Source organism: Glycine soja, chromosome 10 (assembly GCF_004193775.1).
Source record: "Glycine soja cultivar W05 chromosome 10, ASM419377v2, whole genome shotgun sequence".
NCBI classification, from domain to species: domain Eukaryota; kingdom Viridiplantae; phylum Streptophyta; class Magnoliopsida; order Fabales; family Fabaceae; genus Glycine; species Glycine soja.
The window spans coordinates 32,466,090-32,471,398 of record NC_041011.1 but is presented as its reverse complement, the minus strand read 5'-3'; the positions used below and the strand labels follow the sequence as shown (position 1 = coordinate 32,471,398).

Sequence of the window (5,309 nt, the reverse complement as noted above, 5' to 3'; positions counted from 1 at the left end):
CCATAGTTGATCGATGTTGCTATTAGGCAGAAATAACTCAACAAGTTTGTTTGGCTGAAAATTTGGTGGCAAACCTTTGAAAGTCCATGCCAAGTAAGATATAGTAATTAATTGGAAAGATGTTTGAAGCTTCTTGGAAAGTTCACATTCTGGGGTGAGAGAAACTTAAGGTGACTCAATTTTGATAGAGCATCAACTCTCATTTTCATGTCATGAAGCTCATTAAGTAGAGCAACCATTACTTCAAGATTTTTTGCTTCCTACAACATTGCAAAATTAAAAGAAAGTGTTGCATCTTTTGAAGTATTTATTGATTCTTGAAAAAAAGGAAAATTAAGATTTTGTACTCGGGCACTATTTTACCATATCCTCAAACATGACTTTGTATAGATCTAGGTAATCCCACAACCTAGTCCACTTTCCTAGGGCTAATTCTTCTTGAACAATACACCTGCCCAAATTTATCAATAAGAGATCCATCACAATCCACCTCTCCCTGATTGTTATGAGTGATTTATCAATAAGAACTTGTAGACCATATTCAAGATGAAATCCGTGAAAATTTAGAATTTTCTTCACATATTGCTCTTTATAATTGTTGAAGTAGCAAACAATATTTAGAAATATTTCCTTTTCTGTGTTATCCAGCACATCAAAACTTGTTCGCAACACATCCATAATACTTTTACTATTATTTTTTCTTAGCCTAGCCAATGCACTTCCCCATTGTGAGAAATTTTGGCCAAACAAAGATGGTCTCAATACTTCAATGGGCAATGGATTGCCTTGAGCATGTGATAGTACACCATATGTCAACACTAAATAATCACTCTGAGTATAATTAAGTTTGAAATCATTTTGGCAAAACAATTGAATAGAATCTTCGCGATTCAATAGTTGGACTAGGTAAATTGCACTGACTCCAAGTGTCTTCACTATGTGTTGATCCCTATAAATTATGATGATTATGCTCACTCCACTTAGGCATTGACGTAATAGTGTTTTACCACTCCCAATAAACATATTTAATTGTTCAACTTGATCGATATCAAAAACTGTAACTGCTCTTGCATTGTGTAGCCTAGTCCATAACTAACTTGTTGCCTCATAAACATCACAAATCTCTAGATTTTTACCATTCAAATAATTAGAAAGTAGTTGTTTTTGTACCCCTAATATATTAGAATCTTGATAAATTTTGCTTACATCAACAATATAACAATGAAAATCATATTGATGAGAGATTCTTTCATATAAAACATGAGCAAGAGTCGTCTTTCCTATTCCACCCATTCCACGTATTCCAATAACTTGAAGATCATTAACTGACTCCAAACATAAAAGCCTTCTTAATTCTTCAACACAAGATTCCATCCCAACTAGATGATCATTAAGACTTGAAAATTTGGCAGTCAATATACTTTTTATGTTTTGAACAATGTCTCAATCTCTATATATAATGGCCTGAAAATGCAAAGAAAATAAAGAATGTCAAATCATCAACCATGAGAATGAAAACAGATTGTACATGTGTAAGACAGGATAATAATTTTTTTTCATTTTTAAATTTTAAACTAGTATTTTTATCAAACATGTATAAATTTGGACCTAATTTGCATGTTACCTCTCTCAACTCTAGTTTAAAAAGGGATATTGAATTCGAGAAAAACAGTGTGACTAAGAATTAAGAAATGAAGAAATAAGAAAGGATTACTTACTTATTCTAGGCATCCCAACCAGAGAGATTGGCCACTCGTGTGAGAGATGCCCTCCATCTTTGTACTTCCTCCATCTTCTTTGTGTCTTCTCTTAATCTTTTTTCGTGTTCAGCAAAGGCCATCCCATGACATTCACTATATTTTCGCACCTCTAATGGATCAACATCATAAAAAATAAGCAAAACAAGTCTTGGCGACATTTCAACGAAGTTGCCGATGTGTGCAAGTTCACTTAAGCACCAAGTTGAGGAAGCATAATTCTTTGAGAAGACCACAACAAAAAGGCGAGACCCCTCAATGGCTTGTTGCAACTTGGGTGCTATGGATTCGTATTTCTTAAGATGTGTGTCATCTTTGAAGGCATGAATACCATTTTTACAGAGAGCCCAAAAAAGAGAACCAATTATGTTAATTGAAGCGTGTGTCTCCACCACAAAAGCTAACAAAGACATCATATGTCCTGATCGTAGGAGATGAGGAAAAATTGTATCCGATGATGGTGTTTAGAAGTCATTGCGATTGCAATTTCAATTGTTGTGAAGAACAATGGTTTATGGATACAAAGAAAGAAAGTGTGGACAATGGTTTTTGGTTTAGGCGTTTTTTCTTGGCAGCTTCTCCTCCCATACGCACATTTTTGTTTTCCACTATCTCTCCTTTCTACAAAGCTAGTATATAACTATAAAAATACATGGAGACCCATTAAAATTACATAAAATGCTAGAGGACAATGGTTTGTGCTTTAGGCGCGTGCGTTTGTTTTTGTTGGCGACTTTTCCATTCTCTCCTTTCTGCGAAGCTAAGGTGTAGACACATTAAATAAGTGAATTATTTGGCATTGATTAGTTAGCAAGTAAAAGAAGAATTTTTTTATTAATATGGGTGAAATTTTTAATTTCCTGGAATCATATGTTGAGAAATTTAGTTTTCCATGTTTTGTATACATAAAAAAAACATTATTCCCATGAGAATCTAACTTCTAACTTTCTCGCCTAGAAAGTTTTAATAATATAAAAGACTATATTATCCTTTTCCAAATATAAATTATCTTCAATTAGGGTTCATCTTTATTAATAATTCCAATCTCCATCGTTGAACGTTGCACACTTATCTATGTGATTTTGTCTTTCTCGTCAATTATGTTCCAATTTCAATTGTTACTCATGGTCCAAGTTTTAATTCCAATACCCCAATTTGATAACGATTAGTTTATATGTCGTTCGTTAATAATTATTATTTTCAATTTCAATCGAAACCTCCAAGGATGTGTGTTATCAGCGCATCAGTGTTACACTTTTAAATGGACGAGTCCTTCATATGCATGATGACACAAAACCATTATTTCCTTTTATTTGGTTATGTACTCTCACAGTGTCAATTAAATCTAGCTAAATACATTAATTTCATCAACACAGAGTTGCGTGGTGTTATTGAGTGGTGTTTTAAGGTGATTTTATGTGATGGACAAAATTCGGGGAATGAATTCATAATGGTGGAAGTGGTTTTGAAAGGCTAACATGATTGGTGTTGCAATTTGGGGTTGGCATTTATTGCTCTCAAGATTTTATTGATGTTGGCTAGTACTCCCTCCGTTTCAAAATACATGTCCATTTTGGAGAAATTTTTTGTTTCAAAATACATGTCCATTTGATAGTTTAAGGATGCATTTTGATTATTTTGCCCTTGCCTACTAATTAATTGGATTCTAGTTTTTTGTCCACAACATTTTAAGATTAGAGTATAATTAATAATGGAGGGAAGTTTTTTCAATTGAGTTTTAAAAAACTTTGATAACCGAACTATGCCAATTGAGCTTTTCAATACCGAAGCAAAAATAATGCCATTTAGTAGTATTGGTATTGCCAGTATGTATTGGTATTGTAATTTGATTAACTTTAATTAATTTTGGTATTGGGAGTAATTATGAGGTGGGATAAATAAATATAAAATGGAGAAAATAAAGGACAAGGGTAAAATAGGAACTTTTGTGTCAAATTAGCCTGTCCTTGGTTACCGCAATTTTTCAAAAATGGACATGTATTTTGAAACGGAGGGAGTATGAGATTTGATCTTCGGGGTTGGTGGGAGATACTTTTGGCAATCTTTTGTTTGGTGATTTTATTTTAGGGTAACAGTCATGTTAACATTTGTTATGGGGTGGTTTAAAGCTTTAGATAGGTTGCACTAGGAAAATGTATTGGTACTTGAATTGTAAATTTGAGAAAAAGACATTATTCACATGTTGTTTTATGTTTTACGGGCTATAAGTGTAGGTTGGTCCTTCAAATTGTTTTGTATCATAGGTTAATTTTTTTCTTGGGTATATTTGTAAAAAAAATCTTATATACTGAGAAAAATTCTAATGTAATTAAACGTCAAAATCTTTGATTTTTAGAAAACATATTATGAGTAATTAAATATATTTTAATCATTTACAAGAATCAACTTTTTTAAAAATCATGATTTTTGGGTATCAAAATTTGTTTCCCCAACCAGCGTTTGGTAGTTGTAAGTTTTTACTTTCCCAAGAATCTTACATTGGGAAACCATGATTCTCATTTTTGGTATGTAATTAATAAAATAAGATTTTCAAATAATTATAATTCCTAGGAATCAATTTTATCTCAGTTTTCCGCAAAAATATTCCCAAGAAGGAGGACTATAATCCAAGTTTCCAAATTGGAGAGAGTTTTAATTACGAAAATGACTACATTATCCTTTTTATAATTACAAATTAGAATCCACCAGGGTTATTGTTTATCCAAATTAAAGTTTATGTCTCCACTATTGTTGCACTGTGTTTATGTTATATTTTAATTTTTTATATTTCTATATTTTCAAGTGTTTCTCATTGTCTAAAGTTTCTATATTTGACATTGTCCTTATTAACCATTACGTGATACATTTCACTTTCATTTATTTTTCTATTGACATACCAATTTTGACGATATCAGATAATCATTAGCTTTTATAATGTGATTCTATGAATACAAAGTCAAAAAATAAAAATAAAAAACATCATAGTTGTTGAAGAGATGATTAAAACATTATGATGCATTTTTTTAGTGGTATATTTGTAAAAAATTCTTATATACCAAGGAAAGTTATAATGTAACCAAACGTGGAAATCTTTATTTCCTAGAAAATATATTAAGAGTAACCAAACATATTTTATGCATTCTCAGGAATCATGATTCCTAGTAAACAGGTTTCCCATAAATCATGATTCTGAGGTATGTAAAAACTTTTATGCTACCAAATGTCCTCTTAGGGTACTAATTAACAAGACTCTTGTTAAAATTGGAGAAATTAAAAAAGTATGTTGGAATATATTATTTTATCACTTAGTTAGTTTTAGATTTGATTTCTTTGAACGATGTACTATAATGTAAGCTTATTATTGCAAAGACTTTGGTCTCCACATTAAAATAATATTTATAGTAATAATCTTTTTTTTAACTATGTTATTGGTGCAAAGTATTCATCGATTTTGTTGATTGATAATCTTCACAGGGAAATCTAACTGGGCCACCTTTATTAGGCATCTCCTTCCAACCATATTTTTTTCATCCACAATGCTCGAACTCGAGA

At 31.5% G+C, this 5,309-nt stretch overlaps 1 long non-coding RNA gene across 1 annotated transcript; it reads right to left on the bottom strand.

Moving 5' to 3' along the window:
* Positions 1 to 1,110: 1,110 nt before the first annotated feature.
* Positions 1,111 to 2,386, bottom strand: LOC114370786. Its single transcript, XR_003657923.1, has 2 exons — positions 1,719 to 2,386; positions 1,111 to 1,464 (listed from the first exon to the last, which is right to left on the bottom strand). It is a non-coding gene; the product is annotated as an uncharacterized LOC114370786 (long non-coding RNA).
* Positions 2,387 to 5,309: the final 2,923 nt, after the last annotated feature.